Consider the following 15604-nt stretch of genomic DNA (forward strand, 5'->3'; position numbering starts at 1 on the left):
ATTGTTTTTGCTCGGACCGCTGCGTCTTCAGTGTACTTTGTTGCGGCGCCTGAGCCGGGCCGTATTCACTACATAGTGTCACTACAGTGTCACTACATAGTGTCACTACATAGTGTCATTACATAGTGTCACTACATCATGTCACTACATCATGTCACTACATCATGTCACTACGTAGTGTCATTACATAGTGTCACTATATCATGTCACTACATTATGTCACTACATCATGTCACTACGTAGTGTCACTATATTGTGTCACTACATAGTGTCACTACATCATGTCACTACATAGTGTCACTACATAGTTTCACTACATCATGTCACTACATAGTGTCACTACACCATGTCACTACATAGTGTCACTACATGTCATTACATAGTGTCATTACATAGTGTCACTACATCATGTCACTACATAGTGTCACTACGTAGTGTCACTACATAGTGTCACTACATAGTGTCATTACATAGTGTCACTACATAGTGTCACTACATAGTGTCATTACATAGTGTCACTATATTGTGTCACTATATCATGTCACTACGTAGTGTCATTACATAGTGTCACTACATAGTGTCACTACATAGTGTCATTACATAGTGTCACTACGTAGTGTCACTACGTAGTGTCACTACGTAGTGTCACTACATAGTGTCATTACATAGTGTCACTATATTGTGTCACTATATCATGTCACTACGTAGTGTCATTACATAGTGTCACTACATCATGTCACTACATCATGTCAATACGTAGTGTCACTACATCATGTCACTACATCATGTCACTACATCATGTCAATACGTAGTGTCACTACATCATGTCACTACATCATGTCACTACATCATGTCACTACGTAGTGTCACTACATCATGTCACTACGTAGTGTCACTACATCATGTCACTACATCATGTCACTACGTAGTGTCACTACATAGTGTCATTACATAGTGTCACTATATTGTGTCACTATATCACGTCACTACGTAGTGTCACTACATAGTGTCACTACATCATGTCACTACATCATGTCACTACGTAGTGTCACTACATCATGTCACTACATCATGTCACTACGTAGTGTCACTACATCATGTCACTACATCATGTCACTACGTAGTGTCACTACATCATGTCACTACATCATGTCACTACGTAGTGTCACTACATCATGTCACTACATCATGTCACTACGTAGTGTCAATACATCATGTCACTACATCATGTCACTACGTAGTGTCACTACATCATGTCACTACATCATGTCACTACGTAGTGTCATTACATAGTGTCACTATATTGTGTCACTATATCATGTCACTACAAAGTGTCACTACACAGTGTCACTACATCATGGCACTACATAGTGTCATTACATTGTGTCACTACATCATGTCACTACATCGGTCACTGCATTGTGTCATTACATTGTGTCACTACATCATGTCACTACATAGTGTCACTACATCATGTCACTACATTGCGTCACTACATAGTGTTACTACATATACATAAGTCCTCCATCTTTATTCTGATCAGCTTTAATGAGCGTTTCATACGTCCTCCATCTTTGTTCTGATCATCTTTAATGAGGCCGGAACGCTCCGGCAGCAACAAAGACTCTTTGATCTCTGGGAGCGTCTCTGACATGTTGAACACCTTCATGGACATGGACAGAATAATAGAAACACCGGGCCTCTGTCTGCATACTGATATCTGGTGATGAGTTCAGATCCCACAAGCTTTGTGGCTTCAACTGACCATCGCCTCCATCATCCATTCATCGCTCTATTATTTCATCTATTCATTTATTCATTAAAAGAATTGCCTGTAATTAACTGAAATGATAAGCTGGAACATACATGATGATACGAGTATCCTAGTAATGAGCAGCTGATGGTACAAAATACTGGTTTCCCATCACATGATGGTTTCCTCTACTGGTTTCCCATCACATGATGGTTTCCTCTACTGGTTTCTCGTCCGTCAGTCCAACACGTTGACGATCATTTTAAAGATCATTTTAGTTCCAGTTTGTCAGGATAAGTAACTGCTTTCCTTCACAGTTAAACTTCCTGCAGCTTTGAAGGCCACAAACTTCTGAACTCTGCTCAGTAATGAGAGCATTCGATGTGAGGCGTCCATCTTTAAGTCTTTACACACCCTCAGCTGTCCAGTCGCCATGACGACGCCCACGCTGCCTTCATCTCCCGGCTCATTAGGGCGAGGCGGTCGCAGCCGGAGGCGTCAACAGGGAGTTAATGAGGAGCACTGGCTGCTCGGTTCATTAAACCTCAACCAATACGCCCGAGGTGACCAGAGCCGCCACCCACCAGCACCACCACCAGCAGCACCACCCGCTGCACCCTGCCCACCAGCAGCACCCTGCCCACCCGCTGGGCTGATGCACCGCTGTGCCCCCTGCAGGGAGATAATGATTTACCCTGAGACATCACGCACATCTAAACCTTTGTTTGTATTCACAATCTGTGAGAGTCTGACTGTGTTGTAGCCCCGCCTCTCGCCTGCAGATCGTAGAGGGAGGTGAGATCCAGGAAACAGAGTATAATAATAATGATCTGTTGATCCCCTGATGAATAAATCATGGAGTATTGAAGAGGACGAGGAGGAAGAGAAGGAGGAGGAGCAATACAGTGATTTAATTAGAAGCAACAAGAAGAGAGAAGGATTACAGGAGGAAACTGGTGAAACACGACTTATGAGAAGCGACCGAACTGACAAAGAATATACTCAAGGACACAAGGTGTACAAGGCAAAGGTGGAACAAATCAGGACAATGACAAAAGGACAGGCGGAGCCTTTGAGGACGGTGACTCGAAGGACGAGTCGATGGGCGGAGCCTCTGAGGACGGTGACTCAAAGGACGAGCCGATGGGCGCAGCCTCTGAGGACGGTGACTCAAAGGACGAGCCAATGGGCGGAGCCTCGAAGGGCGGTGACTCGAAGGACGAGCCGATGGGCTGAGCCTCTGAGGACGGTGACTCAAAGGACGAGCCGATGGGCGGAGCCTCTGAGGACGGTCACTCGAAGGACGAACCAATGGGAAAAAACTGTTAGTGTGGCGTGAGGTCTTGGTCCTGATGGACCTCAACCTCCTGCCAGAGGGAAGGGACTCAAACAGGTTGTGTCCAGGGTGAGAGGGGTCAGCTATGATTTTTCTAGCTCGCTTCAGAGTCTTGGAAGCGAACAAGTCCTGGAGGGACGGCAGATTGCAGCCAATCACCTCTCAGCAGAGCGGATGATGCGCTGCAGCCTGGCCTTGTCCTTGGCAGTGGCTGCAGCGTGCCAGACGGTGATGGAGGAGCAGAGGATGGACTCACCGATGGCAGTGTAGAACTGCACCATCATTGTCTTTGGCAGGTTGAATTTCTTCAGCTGCCTCAGGAAGAACATCCTCTGCTGGGCCTTCTTAGTGATGGAACTGATGTTCAGCTCCCACTTGAGGTCCTGGGTTAGGATGGAGTCCAGGAAGCGGAAGGACTCCACAGCGTCGACGGGGGAGTCACACAGGATGAGAGGGGAGTCACACAGGATGAGAGGGACGGGTGGTGCTGCATTCTTTCTGAAGTCCACAACCATCTCCACTGTCTTCAGAGCGTTGAGCTCCAGGTTGTTTTGGCTGCACCAGGTCACCAGGTGGTCAGTCATGGTGGTGATGAGGAGTCCTTTGTCTCCATGGTGATGAGGATTCCATTGTCTCCATGGTGATGAGGAGTCCATTGTCTCCATGGTGATGAGGAGTCCATTGTCTCTATAGTGATGAGGAGTCCATTGTCTCCATGATCATGGTGGTGATGAGGAGTCCATTGTCTCCATGATGATGAAGAGTCCATTGTCTCCATGGTGATGAGGAGTCCATTGTCTCTATGATGATGAGGAGTCCATTGTCTCCATGATGATGAGGAGTCCATTGTCTCCATGATGATGAGGAGTCCATTGTCTCTATAGTGATGAGGAGTCCATTGTCTCCATGATCATGGTGGTGATGAGGAGTCCATTGTCTCCATGATGATGAGGAGTCCATTGTCTCTATAGTGATGAGGAGTCCATTGTCTCCATGATCATGGTGGTGATGAGGAGTCCATTGTCTCCATGATGATGAGGAGTCCATTGTCTCCATGATGATGAGGAGTCCATTGTCTCCATGATGATGAGGAGTCCATTGTCTCCATGATGATGAGGAGTCCATTGTCTCTATAGTGATGAGGAGTCCATTGTCTCTATAGTGATGAGGAGTCCATTGTCTCTATGATGATGAGGAGTCCATTGTCTCCATGATGATGAGGAGTCCATTGTCTCCATGGTGATGAGGAGTCTATTGTCTCTATAGTGATGAGGAGTCCATTGTCTCCATGATGATGAGGAGTCCATTGTCTCCATGATGATGAGGAGTCCATTGTCTCCATGATGACGAGGAGTCCATTGTCTCCATGATGACGAGGAGTCCATTGTTTCTATAGTGATGAGGAGTCTATTGTCTCCATGATGATGAGGAGTCCATTGTCTCCATGATGATGAGGAGTCCATTGTCTCCATGATGATGAGGAGTCCATTGTCTCCATGATGATGAGGAGTCCATTGTCTCTATAGTGATGAAGAGTCCATTGTCTCCATGATGATGAGGAGTCCATTGTCTCTATAGTGATGAAGAGTCCATTGTCTCCATGATGATGAAGAGTCCATTGTCTCCATGATGATGAGGAGTCCATTGTCTCCATGATGATGAGGAGTCCATTGTCTCCACATGGTGATGAGGAGTCCATTGTCTCCATGATGATGAGGAGTCCATTGTCTCCATGGTTATGAGGAGTCCATTGTCTCTATGATGATGAGGAGTCCATTGTCTCCATGATGATGAGGAGTCCATTGTCTCCATGATGATGAGTCCATTGTCTCCATGATGATGAGGAGTCCATTGTCTCTATAGTGATGAGGAGTCCATTGTCTCCATGATCATGGTGGTGATGAGGAGTCCTTTGTCTCCATGATGATGAGGAGTCCATTGTCTCCATGATGATGAGGAGTCCATTGTCTCCATGATGATGAGGAGTCCATTGTCTCTATAGTGATGAGGAGTCCATTGTCTCTATAGTGATGAGGAGTCCATTGTCTCTATGATGATGAGGAGTCCATTGTCTCCATGATGATGAGGAGTCCATTGTCTCCATGATGATGAGGAGTCCATTGTCTCCATGGTGATGAGGAGTCCATTGTCTCCATGATGATGAGGAGTCCATTGTCTCCATGGTGATGAGGAGTCCATTGTCTCCATGATGATGAGGAGTCCATTGTCTCCATGGTGATGAGGAGTCCATTGTCTCTATAGTGATGAAGAGTCCATTGTCTCCATGATGATGAGGAGTCCATTGTCTCTATAGTGATGAAGAGTCCATTGTCTCCATGATGATGAAGAGTCCATTGTCTCCATGATGATGAGGAGTCCATTGTCTCCATGATGATGAGGAGTCCATTGTCTCCATGGTGATGAGGAGTCCATTGTCTCCATGATGATGAGGAGTCCATTGTCTCCATGATGATGAGGAGTCCATTGTCTCCATGATGATGAGGAGTCCATTGTCTCTATAGTGATAAGGAGTCCATTGTCTCCATGATCATGGTGGTGATGAGGAGTCCATTGTCTCCATGATCATGGTGGTGATGAGGAGTCCATTGTCTCCATGATCATGGTGGTGATGAGGAGTCCATTGCCTCCATGATGATGAGGAGTCCATTGCCTCCATGGTGATGAGGAGTCCATTGTCTCCATGGTGATGAGGAGTCCATTGTCTCCATGATGATGAGGAGTCCGTTGTCTCCATGATGATGAGGAGTCCATTGTCTCCATGGTGATGAGGAGTCCATTGTCTCCATGGTGATGAGCAGTCCATTGTCTCAGGTTAAAAAAGTGTTTTTAAACCATCAAGTTAAACCACATAGTGACAAACAAAGATGTGGCTCTTACTCCCTGAATAAGCCAGCTGAGTCCAAGGTCTCCACCCACAGCAGCGTTGTGCTGGTCAGTCTCCACATGGGCCACAGGTTAGAGGCCACAGGTTAGGGGCCACAGGTTAGAGGCCACAGGTTAGGGGCCACAAGTTAGAGGCCACAGGTTAGGGGCCACAGGTTAGGGGCCACAGGTTAGGGGCCACAGGTTAGAGGCCACAGGTTAGGGGCCACAAGTTAGAGGCCACAGGTTAGGGGCCACAGGTTAGGGGCCACAGGTTAGGGGCCACAGGTTAGAGGCCACAGGTTAGGGGCCACAGGTTAGGGGCCACAGGTTAGGGGCCACAGGTTAGAGGCCACAGGTTAGAAGCCAAAGGTTAGAAGCCAAAGGTTAGAGGCCACAGGTTAGGGGCCACAGGTTAGGGGCCACAGGTTAGGGGCCACAGGTTAGGGGCCACAGGTTAGAGGCCACAGGTTAGAGACCACAGGTTAGGGGCCACAGGTTAGGGGCCACAGATTAGAGGCCACAGGTTAGGAGCCACAGGTTAGAGACCACAGGTTAGGGGCCACAGGTTAGAGGCCACAGGTTAGAGACCACGGGTTAGAGGCCTGACTGTGTTCTGCCTCCTCCCCAGCAACCCTTTGTCTCTCAGCCTCTCATGGGACTCTGGCTATGGAGCTGTTGGAGTCAGTGGGCGGCTGTAGCTCATGGGGATGAGCGGTCGTCCTGAAATCACAACGGTCACTGGTTCGATCCCCAGTCTCCCCATCGTTCACATGTTGTAGTGTCCCTGAGCTCTCTGGGTGCTTCACTAGGGCCCACTGCTCCTTAAATACAAAGGATGATGCAGAGAATACATTTCCCCACTGTGGGACTAATAAGGGCCTAGCCCAATAAGGGATGATTCCTAACCTGGAACGACTCAGAGGTACGGGGCTTAAAGAACGAGGTGTTATTTAGATAAATACCGTTAAACAGACAGTACTCTGAATGAATACCGTTAAACAGACAGTACTCTGTATTTCCTCAGACTCAGTGATCATGAGTTTGTGTTTCTGACCTCAAGCTCTTGACCAGCTTTCAGAGTGAAGGACGAAGATTTAGATCTGCAGCTGTCAGTTTATCTGTTAGTGTATTTAATGTGACGTGTCCTCTGCTGAGAGGACGAGGACACTGCTGAACACTCCCTCTGTTCTGTGTGCTTCCAGTGCTAGAATATACTGTCTCACAGCCAGTACTCTGGAGGAATACTGTCTCACAGCCAGTACTCTGGAGGAATACTGTCTCACAGACAGTACTCTGGAGGAATACTGTCTCACAGACAGTACTCTGGAGGAATACTGTCTCACAGCCAGTACTCTGGAGGAATACTGAAGAAAACATGAGCAATCAGGGAAACATTGTCCATCAGCTTTGACTGTTTTGCACCAGTCATCAATGTAAACAGACTCCGCCTCCTCTCTTCAGTCATCAACGTAAACAGACTCCGCCTCCTCTCTTCAGTCATCGATGTAAACAGACTCCGCCTCCTCTCTTCAGTCATCAATGTAAACAGACTCCGCCTCCTCTCTTTAGTCAATAATGTAAACAGACTCCGCCTCCTCTCTTCAGTCATCGATGTAAACAGACTCCGCCTCCTCTCTTTAGTCAACAATGTAAACAGACTCCGCCTCCTCTCTTTAGTCAACAATGTAAACAGACTCCGCCTTCTCTCTTTAGTCATCAATGTAAACAGACTCCGCCTCCTCTCTTCATCAATGTAAACAGACTCCACCTCCTCTCTTCAGTCATTGATGTAAACAGACTCCGCCTCCTCTCTTCAGTCATCGACGTAAACTGACTCCGCCTCCTCTCTTCAGTCATCGACGTAAACTGACTCCACATCCTCTAAATGTATTTCCCTCTCTACATTTCGGCCTGTCGTCCGTCACGTGACCAAAGTCTTCTTCCATGGTGTTTGGCGTATCGGTGACGTAGTCTTTATCGCCGCCTGCTGGCTGCCGAGCGTCGTGAAGTTCTCTGACGCCTGCATCCTTTAGTTCCCAGCTGCTTCACCGCTCCTCTCCTCCGTGAGTTAGAGTGTCGACCTCAGCACCTTCTGAATAATGCATCCCTTCAGGGGGCGGGGCCGAGGCGCTGCGTCCTAGCACTTTAAAATAAGTGCGGTCAAGAAAATGCAGCCTGGATGTTTTTAAATGGACGGCTGACATTTCAACTTAACGTCCTGCGCTCAGCTCACCGCCATGTTTTCTTCTTCTCCGGTCTGAATGACCTCTGACCTCCGTCCGGCTCACGGAAGTCACACTGTGCTTCCTCTCCCTTGACACAGGAAACACTTTGTGTTGTTGGATGATAGAGGAGTCATACAGGGTGATAGAGGAGTCAGAGGGTGATAAAGGAGACACATGGTGATAGAAGAGTCATACAGGGTGATAGAGGAGTCATACAGGGTGATAGATTAGTCATACAGGGTGATAGATTAGTCATACAGGGTGATAGAAGAGTCATACAGGGTGATAGAGGAGTCATACAGGGTGATAGATTAGTCATACAGGGTGATAGAGGAGTCATACAGGGTGATAGAGGAGTCAGAGGGTGATAAAGGAGACACATGGTGATAGAAGAGTCATACAGGGTGATAGAGGAGTCATACAGGGTGATAGAAGAGTCATACAGGGTGATAGAGGAGTCATACAGGGTGATAGAAGAGTCATACAGGGTGATAGAGGAGTCATACAGGGTGATAGAGGAGTCATACAGGGTGATAGAGGAGTCATACAGGGTGATAGAGGAGTCATACAGGGTGATAGAAGAGTCATACAGGGTGATAGAGGAGTCATACAGGGTGATAGAGGAGTCATACAGGGTAAGAGAGGAGTCATACAGGGTGATAGAGGAGACACAGGATGATAGAGGAGTCACACAGGGTAATAGAGGAGTCATACAGGGTGATAGAGGAGTCATACAGGGTGATAGAGGAGTCATACAGGGTGATAGAGGAGACACACAGGGTGATAGAGGAGTCATACAGGGTGATAGAAGAGTCATACAGGGTGATAGAGGAGTCATACAGGGTGATAGAGGAGTCATACAGGGTAAGAGAGGAGTCATACAGGGTGATAGAGGAGACACAGGATGATAGAGGAGTCACACAGGGTAATAGAGGAGTCATACAGGGTGATAGAGGAGTCATACAAGGTGATAGAGGAGTCATACAGGGTGATAGAGGAGACACACAGGGTGATAGAGGAGTCATACAAGGTGATAGAGGAGTCACACAGGGTGATAGAGGAGTCATACAGGGTGATAGAGGAGACACGGGGTGATAGAGGAGTCACACAGGGTGATAGAGGAGTCATACAGGGTGATAGAGGAGTCATACAGGGTGATAGAGGAGACACAGGGTGATAGAGGAGTCATACAGGGTGATAGAGGAGTCATACAGGGTGATAGAGGAGTCATACAGGGTGATAGATTAGTCATACAGGGTGATAGAGGAGTCATACAGGGTGATAGAGGAGTCAGAGGGTGATAAAGGAGACACATGGTGATAGAAGAGTCATACAGGGTGATAGAGGAGTCATACAGGGTGATAGAAGAGTCATACAGGGTGATAGAGGAGTCATACAGGGTGATAGAGGAGTCATACAGGGTGATAGAAGAGTCATACAGGGTGATAGAGGAGTCATACAGGGTGATAGAGGAGTCATACAGGGTAAGAGAGGAGTCATACAGGGTGATAGAGGAGACACAGGATGATAGAGGAGTCACACAGGGTGATAGAGGAGTCATACAGGGTGATAGAGGAGTCATACAGGGTGATAGAGGAGACACACAGGGTGATAGAGGAGTCATACAGGGTGATAGAGGAGACACGGGGTGATAGAGGAGTCACACAGGGTGATAGAGGAGTCATACAGGGTGATAGAGGAGTCATACAGGGTGATAGAGGAGACACGGGGTGATAGAGGAGTCACACAGGGTGATAGAGGAGTCATACAGGGTGATAGAGGAGTCACACAGGGTGATAGAGGAGTCATACAGGGTGATAGAGGAGTCATACAGGGTGATAGAGGAGTCATACAGGGTGATAGAGGAGTCATACAGGGTGATAGATTAGTCATACAGGGTGATAGAAGAGTCATACAGGGTGATAGAGGAGTCATACAGGGTGATAGAAGAGTCATACAGGGTGATAGAGGAGTCATACAGGGTGATAGATTAGTCATACAGGGTGATAGAGGAGTCATACAGGGTAAGAGAGGAGTCATACAGGGTGATAGAGGAGTCATACAGGGTGATAGATTAGTCATACAGGGTGATAGAAGAGTCATACAGGGTGATAGAGGAGTCATACAGGGTGATAGAGGAGTCATACAGGGTGATAGAGGAGTCATACAGGGTGATAGAGGAGTCATACAGGGTGATAGAGGAGTCATACAGGGTGATAGAGGAGTCATACAGGGTAAGAGAGGAGTCATACAGGGTGATAGAGGAGTCATACAGGGTGATAGAGGAGACACAGGATGATAGAGGAGTCACACAGGGTGATAGAGGAGTCATACAGGGTGATAGAGGAGTCATACAGGGTGATAGAGGAGACACGGGGTGATAGAGGAGTCACACAGGGTGATAGAGGAGTCATACAGGGTGATAGAGGAGACACGGGGTGATAGAGGAGTCATACAGGGTGATAGAGGAGTCATACAGGGTGATAGAGGAGTCACACAGGGTGATAGAGGAGTCATACAGGGTGATAGAGGAGTCATATAGGGTGATAGAGGAGACACACAGGGTGATAGAGGAGACACACAGGGTGATAGAGGAGTCATACAGGGTGATAGAGGAGTCATACAGGGTGATAGAAGAGTCATACAGGGTGATAGAGGAGTCATACAGGGTGATAGAGGAGTCATACAGGGTAAGAGAGGAGTCATACAGGGTGATAGAGGAGACACAGGATGATAGAGGAGTCACACAGGGTAATAGAGGAGTCATACAGGGTGATAGAGGAGTCATACAAGGTGATAGAGGAGTCATACAGGGTGATAGAGGAGACACACAGGGTGATAGAGGAGTCATACAAGGTGATAGAGGAGTCACACAGGGTGATAGAGGAGTCATACAGGGTGATAGAGGAGACACGGGGTGATAGAGGAGTCACACAGGGTGATAGAGGAGTCATACAGGGTGATAGAGGAGTCATACAGGGTGATAGAGGAGACACAGGGTGATAGAGGAGTCATACAGGGTGATAGAGGAGTCATACAGGGTGATAGAGGAGTCATACAGGGTGATAGATTAGTCATACAGGGTGATAGAGGAGTCATACAGGGTGATAGAGGAGTCAGAGGGTGATAAAGGAGACACATGGTGATAGAAGAGTCATACAGGGTGATAGAGGAGTCATACAGGGTGATAGAAGAGTCATACAGGGTGATAGAGGAGTCATACAGGGTGATAGAGGAGTCATACAGGGTGATAGAAGAGTCATACAGGGTGATAGAGGAGTCATACAGGGTGATAGAGGAGTCATACAGGGTAAGAGAGGAGTCATACAGGGTGATAGAGGAGACACAGGATGATAGAGGAGTCACACAGGGTGATAGAGGAGTCATACAGGGTGATAGAGGAGTCATACAGGGTGATAGAGGAGACACACAGGGTGATAGAGGAGTCATACAGGGTGATAGAGGAGACACGGGGTGATAGAGGAGTCACACAGGGTGATAGAGGAGTCATACAGGGTGATAGAGGAGTCATACAGGGTGATAGAGGAGACACGGGGTGATAGAGGAGTCACACAGGGTGATAGAGGAGTCATACAGGGTGATAGAGGAGTCACACAGGGTGATAGAGGAGTCATACAGGGTGATAGAGGAGTCATACAGGGTGATAGAGGAGTCATACAGGGTGATAGAGGAGTCATACAGGGTGATAGATTAGTCATACAGGGTGATAGAAGAGTCATACAGGGTGATAGAGGAGTCATACAGGGTGATAGAAGAGTCATACAGGGTGATAGAGGAGTCATACAGGGTGATAGATTAGTCATACAGGGTGATAGAGGAGTCATACAGGGTAAGAGAGGAGTCATACAGGGTGATAGAGGAGTCATACAGGGTGATAGATTAGTCATACAGGGTGATAGAAGAGTCATACAGGGTGATAGAGGAGTCATACAGGGTGATAGAGGAGTCATACAGGGTGATAGAGGAGTCATACAGGGTGATAGAGGAGTCATACAGGGTGATAGAGGAGTCATACAGGGTGATAGAGGAGTCATACAGGGTAAGAGAGGAGTCATACAGGGTGATAGAGGAGTCATACAGGGTGATAGAGGAGACACAGGATGATAGAGGAGTCACACAGGGTGATAGAGGAGTCATACAGGGTGATAGAGGAGTCATACAGGGTGATAGAGGAGACACGGGGTGATAGAGGAGTCACACAGGGTGATAGAGGAGTCATACAGGGTGATAGAGGAGACACGGGGTGATAGAGGAGTCATACAGGGTGATAGAGGAGTCATACAGGGTGATAGAGGAGTCACACAGGGTGATAGAGGAGTCATACAGGGTGATAGAGGAGTCATATAGGGTGATAGAGGAGACACACAGGGTGATAGAGGAGACACACAGGGTGATAGAGGAGTCATACAGGGTGATAGAGGAGTCATACAGGGTGATAGAGGAGTCACACAGGGTGATAGAGGAGTCATACAGGGTGATAGAGGAGTCATACAGGGTGATAGAGGAGTCATATAGGGTGATAGAGGAGACACACAGGGTGATAGAGGAGACACACAGGGTGATAGAGGAGACACAGGGTGATAGAGGAGTCCCAGGGTGATAGAGGAGTCATACAGGGTGATAGAGGAGTCATACAGGGTGATAGAGGAGTCATACAGGGTGATAGAGGAGACACGGGGTGATAGAGGAGTCATACAGGGTGATAAAGGAGACACAGGATGATAGAGGAGTCATACAGGGTGATAGAGGAGACACAGGATGATAGAGGAGTCATACAGGGTGATAGAGGAGACACAGGGTGATAGAGGAGTCATAAAGGGTGATAGAGGAGACACAGGGTGATAGAGGAGTCATACAGGGTGATAGAGGAGACACAGGATGATAGAGGAGACACGGAATGATAGAGGAGTCATACAGGGTGATAGAGGAGTCATACAAGGAGATAGAGGAGTCATACAGGGTGATAGAGAAGACATACAGGGTGATAGAGGAGTCATACAGGGTGATAGAGGAGTCATACAGGGTGATAGAGGAGACACAGGGTGATAGAGGAGTCATACAGGGTGATAGAGGAGACACAGGGTGATAGAGGAGTCCCAGGGTGATAGAGAAGACATACAGGGTGATAGAGGAGTCCCAGGGTGATAGAGGAGTCATACAGGGTGATAGAGGAGTCATACAGGGTGATAGAGGAGACACGGGGTGATAGAGGAGTAATACAGGGTGATAGAGGAGACACAGGATGATAGAGGAGTCATACAGGGTGATAGAGGAGTCATACAGGGTGATAGAGGAGTCACACGGGATGATAGAGGAGTCATACAGGGTGATAGAGGAGTCATACAGGGTGATAGAGGAGTCACAGGGTGATAGAGGAGACACACGGGGTGATAGAGGAGTCATACAGGGTGATAGAGGAGACACAGGGTGATAGAGGAGTCATACAGGGTGATAGAGGAGTCATACAGGATGATAGAGGAGTCATACAGGGTGATAGAGGAGACACACGGGGTGATAGAGGAGTCATACAGGGTGATAGAGGAGTCATACAGGGTGATAGAGGAGTCACACGGGATGATAGAGGAGTCATACAGGGTGATAGAGGAGACACACGGGGTGATAGAGGAGTCACAGGGTGATAGAGGAGTCACACAGGATGATAGACGAGTCATACAGGGTGATAGAGGAGTCATACAGGGTGATAGAGGAGTCATACAGGGTGATAGAGGAGTCACAGGGTGATAGAGACACAGGGTGATAGAGGAGTCACAGGGTGATAGAGACACAGGGTGATAGAGGAGTCACAGGGTGATAGAGGAGTCATACAGGGTGATAGAGGAGTCACAGGGTGATAGAGGAGTCATACAGGGTGATAGAGGAGTCATACAGGGTGATAGAGGAGTCACAGGGTGATAGAGGAGTCATACAGGGTGATAGAGGAGACACAGGGTGATAGAGGAGTCATACAGGGTGATAGAGGAGTCATACAGGGTGATAGAGGAGACACACGGGGTGATAGAGGAGTCATACAGGGTGATAGAGGAGTCATACAGGGTGATAGAGGAGACACACGGGGTGATAGAGGAGTCACAGGGTGATAGAGGAGTCACACAGGATGATAGAGGAGTCATACAGGGTGATAGAGGAGTCACAGGGTGGTAGAGACACAGGGTGATAGAGACACAGGGTGATAGAGGAGTCATACAGGGTGATAGAGGAGTCATACAGGGTGATAGAGGAGTCACAGGGTGATAGAGACACAGGGTGATAGAGGAGTCACAGGGTGTTAGAGGAGTCATACAGGGTGATAGAGGAGTCATACAGGGTGATAGAGGAGTCACAGGGTGATAGAGACACAGGGTGATAGAGGAGTCACAGGGTGTTAGAGGAGTCATACAGGGTGATAGAGGAGTCATACAGGGTGATAGAGACACAGGGTGATAGAGGAGTCACAGGGTGATAGAGGAGTCATACAGGGTGATAGAGGAGTCACAGGGTGATAGAGGAGTCATACAGGGTGTTAGAGGAGTCATACAGGGTGATAGAGGAGTCACAGGGTGCTAGAGGAGTCATACAGGGTGATAGAGGAGTCACAGGGTGATAGAGGAGTCATACAGGGTGATAGAGGAGACACAGGGTGATAGAGGAGTCATACAGGGTGATAGAGGAGTCACAGGGTGATAGAGGAGTCACAGGGTGATAGAGGAGTCACAGGGTGATAGAGGAGTCATACAGGGTGATAGAGGAGTCACAGGGTGATAGAGGAGTCACAGGGTGATAGAGGAGTCATACAGGGTGATAGAGGAGTCACAGGGTGATAGAGGAGTCATACAGGGTGATAGAGGAGACACAGGGTGATAGAGGAGTCATACAGGGTGATAGAGGAGTCATACAGGGTGATAGAGGAGTCATACAGGGTGATAGAGGAGTCATACAGGGTGATAGAGTGAGGGCTTTAAGGTGAACAGAACAAGGTGCTCAAGTTGTGTTAAAGATCACTGGTTAGTAGTTAGTAAGTTAATAAATAGATGATGTTCATAATAAATAGATGTTAATAATAAACACAGGTTTAACTGCATGTTCATAGTAAATAGATGATAAAAATAAATAGATGATAATCATAAATAGGTGATAATAAATAGGTGTTAATAATAAATATATGTTAATAATGAATATATGATAATAAATACATGTTAATAATAAACAGGTCAGAGAGAATGCCGTGATGACTCAGCGTCTCCAGAGCTGTGTTGTGAACATTCATATATTTCTGTGTTTTCTACTGAAAGGGTTTTCATCTTAATGCTCAATAGGCGGAACCTACCAAAATAAAAGGAGGAAAAGGAACAGTTGTTTGTTCATTGCGTGAAATCCAGTTACAAT

This window comes from Taurulus bubalis (assembly GCF_910589615.1).
Source record: "Taurulus bubalis genome assembly, chromosome: 6".
NCBI lineage: Eukaryota > Metazoa > Chordata > Actinopteri > Perciformes > Cottidae > Taurulus > Taurulus bubalis.